Consider the following 9989-nt stretch of genomic DNA (forward strand, 5'->3'; position numbering starts at 1 on the left):
CCTCTTGAGAGGTGGTTTGGAGCAGAGTGGTTTGGGGCAAGCTGCGTGTGTATCTAGTGAAAAACTAGATAGCTTTTCAGATTCAACGCCTGGGAGACAGGACCTCAGCCTACTTATAGAGCAGCAAGAAGGCCAAAACGGCTGGAACATACTAGAGGAGGGAAAGGAGAACAGGAAATGAGTTGGTGGGAGGGGCTAGTGGCCGGCTTATACAGAGCCTGTATCTTTACAAAATCAGTTTTTTCTACCTCCCAGCTACAGAGCTGTACTGTAGTCCCCAGAAGTCCTTGCAGGGGGAGGTATGTAGCCATACGAAAGAGTTCTGACTCCCAGAATATGGTGGAAGTGCCATCCATCCCTTGCTAACTTACGTAAATGTTCTGCATGCGTCTCTCTCTCTCTTCTTTCGATTTCATGGAGGGACTACAAGGCCCTGGGAAGTCCTGGGCCTGCGACTAACCCCACAGAAGACTTCCCACTGATTAGGAACATTTACTTTGGATTTTTTTCTTTGTTTTTATATAAGCACAAAATTCAGGTAACTAGGCTAAGCCACCAAAATTTGGGAGTTTGTTACAGCAGCCATTGATTCTCACTCATAAAGCCTTGTGGCTCATGGGGTTCGAGAAAAAGGCATCTATTGAAATTGATATTTGAGTTCATTTTCTTTTCTTCATTCTTTATCTTATAGCTACCACCCTTTAAATTAGGAAAATTTTAAAGAAGCAAAGTGGCCATAGAAGATCAGCCTGATGTTTTTTTTTTGTTGTTTTTTTGTTTTTTAAGTTTTTATTTCTTTATGGGAGAGAAAGCTGCCCACGCACACAAGGAGGGGGAGGCGCAAAGCGAGAGGGAGAAGCAGACTTCCTGCTGAGCAGGAAGCCCAATACTGGGCTCCAACCCAGGACCCTGAGATCAGGACCTGAGCTGAAGGCAGATACTTAATTGACTGAGCCACCTAGACCCTCCCAAAGGCTTTTGTTTTTAAGAGAGGGGAGGTAGTCATCCTTCTTTGTCAGAGCGTTGCTGAGGGATGTGGACATGCACTTCAAGGCTTACAGGAATCATCAGGTTCAGCTTTCTTCCCACAACAACCTCTAAATGATTCCCTAATTCTTTCCCTGCCCAGTTCTAAGAGGAACAGTGGGAATGATCAGAAAAAGATCAGATAAAGAAAATGCTAGTTATTTATTAAACAGAACTGAAGTTTAGACCACCTCATTTATAAACACAAGTGTATGTGAGAAAAGGACTGTGTATTGGAGAATTTGGCTCAATAATTAATTTACCTTAAAATTTATATAATAATTATTCTGCATCTTTCAGGTATAAACATGTGGCTAAGACATAGTTATTTTTATAGTTTCCAACAGCATTTTAAATCTTTTTTTTGTCTCTGTGCAGGAACATTCTTCTAATTTTTAAACTCTCCTATCATTCTGAAATATCACAGGATACTAAGACACTCATTGTTTCACTGTTTTTAATTGAGCATATTCTCTGCTTCTGGCACCCTTTCTTCTAGGTGCTAGGAACATAAAACTTTTGCTCTCAGAGTACCTGGGTGCCTCAGTCAGTTAAGTGTCTGCTTTCAGCTCAGGTCATGATCTCAGGGTCTTTGGATTGAGCCCTGCATCAGGGTCCCTGCTCAGTGGGAGTCTGCTTCTCCCTTACTTCTTCTCCCTCTCCCTCTGCCCCTCAGCTCTGCTTGTGCTCATGCTCTCTCTCTCAAATAAATACATAAAATCTTAAAACAAACAAACAAACAAACAAACAAAAACCTTCTGCTCTCACGGAGCTTGAGGAAAAATGAAATTTGATTACTGTATGACTTAGCTTGGTATTATTTGTTTTAGTTTCTGCAGTTGCTATGTTAAGAAATTACCCAAAATTTGGCTTAAAACCACACACATTTAATCTTACAGTTCTGGGGATTAGAGGTCTAAAATGAGACTTAGGGGCCTAAAATCAAGGTATTGGCAGGGCCAAAGGAAGCAGGGCTTCCTTCTGGGAGCCCTTGGGGAGAATCTGTTCCTTGTCTCTTCCAGCTTCTAGAGGTTGCTGGCATTCCTGGCCTGACCGCTGAATCACTCCAACTCCTGTTTCTATCACCACGGTATCTTCTCCTCTGTATGACTTCCTCACATCCCTTGTAGAAGAACACTTGTGATTTTATTGGGCCCATCAGGGTAATCTCACCACCGCAAGAGTATTCCTTTCATCACATCAGAAAGTCCCTGTGCCACACAAGGTAATATATTCACAGGTTCTAGGGATTAGGATGTGGATGTCTTCAGAAGGGGGCACACTTTTCAGCTACCACACTTTTTCAGTATTTAAAACCAAAGAATTTACATCCTTTGTCAACGTGCACTTGCAACGTTTTTGGTTTGTCCTTCTCAGCTCAGCTCACTGAACCAGGAGCGTGTTTTGTGAACTAATGTGATTTGAATGAGGCACTTTATTGAGGCTTCATACATGTCCTGCTTGTTTCAGGACCCGTACTTCTCTAAAGCTGTGACTCCTTGTCATGATCGTATCTGTTGTATGACAGACTGTGAGTTCCTTGAGAACAGAGCTCGTATTTTATCCATTTCCTTATCCCTTATGCCTAATATCACACTGTAAATGCTCAGGAAATAGTTGTCATTTTAAATCAAATGTTTATTAATGCCCAACTCATTTTTTTTTCATGAAACCCATATTTCTATTTCTTTCTCTATTGGTTATATCACCCTCTAAACAATATCCAGGTTTGAAATGGTGATAATTTATATCGGGGTTAACAAACCATTATGACCCTTGGGCCAAATCCAGCAACTGCTTGTATCTGGTTTAATTGGAACGTTGCAGAGTGGAGGAGTTGTGACATTGTGACAGAGACTTTTTGGACTACAAAGCTGAAAATATTACTAGTTTGCCCTTTAAAACCTGTTTGGTAACTGTTGACTTACGTGATAAAGCCCAACAAGTTATCTCGTGGGATGGAAAAGATTTCTATCTACATTACTTTCTTAAATATGGCCTCTTCTCGCTGATTCTTCCCCAACTCCTCCTTAATCCCCACTTACACCAGCCGCCACCCTTCATAAGTTGAACTCTTCATAAGTTAAGAATAATGGATGTGACCTCTGGAGGACAGGAATCACGGTTATCTTGCTTCCTCAGTGTGCTCAGTAACTGCTGCTTGTGTGATGCGTGTTCTCCAAATATCTGACCCAAATCTCTTTCTGTTTGTGATCTTCTCTAGGCTTTCTTGTAGGCATTCCTTGTGGGGACTGAAGTTCCTCAGAAGATACCTTCTGCAGCTTCCTGCAGCTTTTGGACAAGTAGATGCCTCAAGGCTCATTAAAGGAGAGGCTGCCCAATGGGCAAAGAGCCCCCAAAGTGGCATTGTGGACAACAGAGAAAATTATGCAAAGGGGTAAGAATAAAATACCTGCTGATTTACTATTGTGTTTTTAGTGATTTTAAAGTGTATTGCCTAGCAACAAAAAAATCAATAATAAGAGAAGGAAAATCTATGTAGCATGGAGTGGTACTTTATGTTTTATCTTTTATCTAAAATATGTATATATATGTGTGTATATATACACACACACACAAATGAGTACAGCACAATCTTGCTTGGTAATGCTAAGAAAGACCTGTCTTCTAGACTCACTGAGTGCATTACTAACCACACAGGTTAGGATGGATGAGATCAAAGGCTTTAAGATGTTTCTTTTATTGGAGCCTCCCCAGATTCTGGCTGGAAGGGCTAGTCTCCTCATACTCTACGTTGTCATTGGACGAAGACATAAAACCAATGATATTCTACTCAGATATTTGTTGATATTCTACTCATCTGATGACAGAGAAATCTAAGCTTTCACAGGGCTTCCTGAAGTGGAAAGACACATCTTTTGATGTTTAATTTTAGAACTTTATGCATGCCTGTAAGCCTTGAGGCATGTGGGACACATTGTAGCCACTGGCTAAAAAGTAACATTAAAAACTATCAGGTGCATCAAGAAAAACAAGCTCCCCCGCAAGCTGAGCTGACCACTGCACACAGAGGTGAGAAGACAACAGAAGTTACCTGGAGGTGGGAATGGTATGTCAGGATGACACAGGGCAAAGGCATTTATTTTCGTGAGAGATTTTTTTTTTTCTGATTGTAGCAACACAGATCAATTTTGTAACTTATAAGATACTTTAATACCACCCCACCCCCAAAGGTCACAAATAGTCATAGATGAGCCTAGTAATGGGTATTTAAAAATTCTGAAGTTTAGAAATATTTCAGTTAACCAAAATTTGATCAAGGTAAGAGAGTATACATGTATCACACAGAGATACTTAGAGACGTGTGTATATGCTTGCCTGCGTCTTTTGATTTAGATATTGATCATCTACCTATCTACCTATATATTGTTCTATAGCTAATGGCCAGAGCAGTTGTTGCCAAAAATGTATAGTTTTAAAATATAACTACTATAGTAACGGCATCTGGAAAGGAAAGGGTGAATAGTAACGATATTTTCTTTTATATGTTGCTTCATAGCTGAGTCCTGGGAAAAAGAAATAATACATTTTTTACTTACAGATTACAATGTATATGCTTGTTACCTTTTTGTCCATGATGGCCCATGATAGCCTTTGAGAAAAGAATGTGCCATTCCTATGAGGATAAAGATGAGAGTTTAATTCGTCACTATCATAGGAAAAAGATACTGGATTCTGAATACTATTTTTACACAAATTTTATAGATACACCAATTAAATCAATAGTCTCACCGAAAACACAAAGCCTAATTCCTTTTGGGTAATATCTCAACGTTATAAGGTTGTTGAGCAACCCTGGATCAGATTTAACTTGCAGGTTAATATGAAGAGTAGGTCAGTTTTTACTGCTGGAAGAGTCAACATAATTACGTAAGATTTTACAAAAGTTAGGGCACAGTAACAAATCTCTGATCCTCTGAGTCTCTGTCTATACCTTGTTCTAACCTAGAAACTATTCCTCTGACAGCTCATGTATAAACCTTCTTAGGTATACACTTAAAATCACGGCAAAACTCCACCTCTGCCAACCACACTATCTCCCTCATCACCTCCTACATTCCTTCTATCTTACTTAGTATTTCTAAAACCTTTTTAATCTTATTGTTTCCTTCTCCCACTCTATCCCATAGTTAGTACTTATTTTTGTTCCACCTTTTGGATTTGAATATTATTCTGATTAAGAAGTGTCAAGATTCAATCTCTAAATTCCCCTTTGCTCAAACATCTCCTTAAGCCCACTCAAATGCTCCTCTCACCAGGGTCCCCAAATGCCCTGCTGAGTTTGAGAGTCGAGTAATGTGGATTTCACTATTTTTCTTATTGGAAATATTGACTATGGGCTAAGTAAAAAAGCATGACTGAAAAACGAGTCTCATTTGGGCCTTCTCCAACTCTTCCTTGTTATAGAGGCTCTAAACCATGGGAAGTTAGCGAAACATCTCCACTGCCCAAGCAGCGGCCATCTCTCTGAAGTTAGGCCTCATTTCCAAACCTCCAGTTTAGATGGAATACCATGAGAGGACGGGGATTGTAAAATTAGGAGTAGGATCAGAGGAGAAGAAGAATCTGTGAAGAACACCTGCTCTGTCGAGAGACAGGTGAAAGCAATCTTGGTCCTTAACTTACCTGTTAATTTGCCTGTTCTTGACTTAGCTGTTCACTGACCTGTTGGTAGATTCTGGCCTTCTCAGACTTGTCTGGAAAGGGAGCATCATGAGAGCCATCGGGTATGTTTGTCCTGAGACTGGGTGTCGTGTATTGAAAGCACACAGCGCAGTACCCAGCACACGAGTGGAGCTCATGTGATGGCGGTGTGTGTTGTTAGTCAACTTTAGAGAGATCACAGTTTATCAGTGAATCGAGAAAGAGTTAATTTTTTTGGAGACACTGTGGCAAACACATCCTTATCTTGGAGTATCAAGTGAATGTGAGAGGGAGTTTCAAGGGCTTGGCTGTGACAAGATGTGTTTTCCAGCACACACTTAGAAAGTCATCAGCATCACACCCACTCAATGCTTTTCTCACCAACGTCTCCAAATGCCCTGCCATGTCTGAGAGTCTACTAGTATGGATTTCATGGTACATTCTATTGCAAATATAGAGTTCACAGGTCTTAGTTTGGGCTGTTGCAATAAATACCAGAGATGAGATGCCTTAAACAACAAACATTTGTTTCTCACAGTTCTGGAGGCTGGGAAATCCAAGATCAAGGTGCTGGCAGATTCAATGCCTTGTGAGGGCCCGTTTCCTGGTTCCCAGACAGCTATCTTCCTGCTGTATCCTTCCACAGTGGAGAAGACAAGAAGGCACTGGGGGTCCCTTGTATAAAGGCATTAATCCCATTTGCAAAAGGCCCTCATGACCAAACTGCCTTCCAAGGGCACCATCTCTTGATACCATTACATTGGGGATTAAGATTTCAGCATCCGAATTTTAGGGGAAACAAACATTCAGTCCATTGCAAATAGGGCAAGTAAAAAGTACAACTAAAAGAAACAGTTGCTTTCTCTTGATCCATTAAGCACTACTTGCTCCTCCCCTAGTACATGCTTTCTTTTTTAGCTAAAGAGTGACATGTTAGAGCTATGCGCCAAGAGCACCTGATAATCTCTATTTTCACTTGGAGTATCTAGGATGTAATTATGATATTCAACGTCAAATTAAGGCAGAATATGGCTCTGTTCCTTGATGTACAACAGGAAAGGAGAAGTGAGAGGAGTTAGTTAGTGAGAGTTAGTGTGTTTTCTTTGAAAGGCCAATTAATTATATGGTCATCATTAACTCAAGGAATTTAGAAACGTCTTGAGGATCTTCATCTTGAAATAGTTTCACTCACTTCATTTGGAGAAAGTTGCTTACACAGGACTCATCTATGAAAGACAAAGAGATGAAAGAGCCCTTGAGTCCCCAGTAGTTGGCCTTGCTTTCCCAGTTCCTATGACAGAGATCTTGTTGGCTTCTGATGACGGTGGGGGTGAGGGAGCAACACCACTGGGTTCTGCTTTTCCTCTGACAATGAATATGACTTCAGACAATTCAAAATCTATCTGGATCTCATATTTTTCATCTAGAAAATATGGGAGTTGGACTAGATGACTGCATTCCTTCTAGCCCTAACATTATATCAACATCATGATTTGAATTATTGCTCTGACCCTTCACATCCTCCGGGGACTCTGGGTTCAGGAAATGAAAACTGGACAGGAAGTTAGGAGTCCTGCTCTTTTACTGGTTAGTGGGGTGATAATAGTCACCACTCTCTGGGCCTTAACCTTCTTTTTTAAAGTGGGGTTCAGTGGAAAGCAAAGCAGGCATCTTTCTTGCCCACAGAGCAGGGCTGAGGGGTGTGAGGAAGAGCATAGAGTAGATGATGTCAAGATTCTTTCTACCTCTTAAATTCTCTGAGTTATCATAGACATTTTGTCTACCATTACTCAAGCAAAGCTAAAGTGAGGATTTTATGGAATCTAAATTCCTGGGTTTTGTTCCATTAGTTTTTGTTTGTTTGTCTGTTTGTTTTTTTGAAGACTGACTATAAGAAGAACATAATTCTTAAAAGTATTTTAAAAATCCAGTCTCCTGATAATATAGATTTCTTTCAAGCCAGGAATCAAAGTGATTTATAGAAAAACAGGATTTAGCCACAAAATTATTTTCTTTTTCACCTGTATTGAGTGGTGAGTTTACTGAGCAACACTCACTTAACATTACTTCAAATTTGCCCCTATTTGCTAAGAACAACAAAGGGCAGAAAAACCCACATTGTTTTGTGTTTTTTTTTAAAGATTTTATTTATTTATTTGACAGACAGAGATCACAAGTAGGCAGAGAGGAGGAAGCAGGCTCCCTGCTGAGCAGAGAGCCCTATGCGGGGCTCAATCCCAGGACCCTGGGTTCATGGCCTGAGCCAAAGGCAGAGGCTTTAAACCCACTGAGCCACCCAGGTGCCCTGAAAAACCCACATTGTTTTACTGTATATTATTAACATTACAGATTGCTATTTCTGAGAATTACAGAGAAAAAAATCACCTTAATGATTAACGAAAGACAGTGCATTGCTCTTTACCATGAGGTAATTTGTATGAATGCAATTAACTGCCCTTCCCAACCTGTAGGTTAGAAGGGACATGCCATTGTTTTCTGTTGAGTAGATGGAGATTGGTAACCAGAAACCAAATTATTTTATGCTCATATTTCAATTAGGCAGGAAGATAAACAAATAAAACTAAATATAGCTTTATAGAAAAAAAACCACCAACATTTTCCAGTTGTGTTCTTTAAAATTTCCCAAGCTTAGACTACTGTAAGATATAGAAACTTGAATGCTTTCTTCCGAACTGTGTATCAAGAAGTCATTAGTCCCCATTTCATAGATTATCTGGGATCATTTCAATTGAGTCATTAGTGGATAAAGACATTGTATCCATATGGGAGTAAATAAACAAAAGAATACATGGATAAAATCTCTAGTGTATGACTTTTAAAATATGGTATTTATTTGTCATGAATTCCTATGATTCCTCAGCATATAGCAAGCACTGGTCTAAGGAACTCTTGTTGTTATTACTTTTTAAAATTTCTCTATTGTTTCGTTCTTTGCCCATTAACATCAAAGTCCAAATAGCTAGAACTGTCTGTAAGTAGGGTCTCGATATTTTTTAAAAGTTTAAATGAAAAATTCAAAATTTTTAGGATTTTTCAAATATAGCATCATTTTTTCATATAACATAACGTTTCATTTTAAGATGATAATCCTTAGGTAAATCGTGATTTACCTAAGAGAGAAAGGTGGCTTGGATGCTTTCACAACAAAAGTTATTTTCCTTGAATGAACAAAATATTGCTTAAGATTTCCACTTTCCACATAAACTTGGTGTCTTTTTCTCCAGTACTTTCTTCAGAGATTTATGACTAAATCATTCCCTGATGAATGCTCTTCAGAAGACATCTGAAGCCAGGTAAACTGAGAGTAGACAAACATCCTGCCTGAAGCAGCTAGGTCTTCTGCTCATTGTGTCAAGTAAGCATAAATGGGTCATGAGCTGGAAACCTGTCTGTCTCGCCCTTGCAGTGTAAAGCCATTACTAACAGAGCCTTGTTGTCTGACCTTGAGAGGGCCTCCAAGACATCCAAAGGCATGGATATCATTGAAAAAAAGGAGAGGGGCATGAGCTCATTTAGAGTATTCTGAGAAGCTTCTGTAAATATAAACTAGTGTGCATGGAAACTGATATGCAGCTGGGCTGAGGGGTTTGGGGGGGAGCACTGAGGACTTGTATAATAATTCCAATTATTACTCCTTGATTTCTCTGCCCTGCCCCAGAATTCTCAGTGGGACCCTGACCCTCTCCTTTCTTTCCACCCTCACTAAGGGATCTGGGGACATCATGTTCTTCCTCCCCAGTGGTTGCTAAAACTTTCCTGCTATAGAAGCCTAGATCATTCTAGGCCCATCGGTGTTACTGCTCCTGTGGTTCTCATTCAACATTCTCATTGATTTCCATTCCAGTCACTACTTTTCCTTGTTGTCAGAACCTCTGCCATGGGTACTAACAGTGATGGAGAGAAGTTTCTCCATCATGGATTACTGCTTTCTAGGTCCCCAAGACTCAACCCTACTACTGCTGAATTAGGAAATTTGAACATGATGACCAGAGCCCAAGCGTAGCACAGCAAATGTACTCCTTGCCCCATGATGGCTCAGGGACACAAAGTGAGGCACATATTTTATTAGCTTAGTATCTCTGCCTTCTCTTATGCTATATTTCTCTCCTCCTATCCTCCCTCTTTGTATGGGTGTGCTAACATAATTAGCCTGAAGATTAGGCCCACAGATTCCTCCCCTAATGCCCAGCAGATCCTGCTAAGGAACTTTTGGTGGTATGGTCTGACTTTCCAGACTCTCCAAGGCCAATAGAGTGATCAGAATCTTTATTAGTTTC

Source organism: Mustela nigripes, chromosome 1 (genome assembly GCF_022355385.1).
Source record: "Mustela nigripes isolate SB6536 chromosome 1, MUSNIG.SB6536, whole genome shotgun sequence".
In the NCBI taxonomy this organism is placed as follows: Eukaryota; Metazoa; Chordata; class Mammalia; order Carnivora; family Mustelidae; genus Mustela; species Mustela nigripes.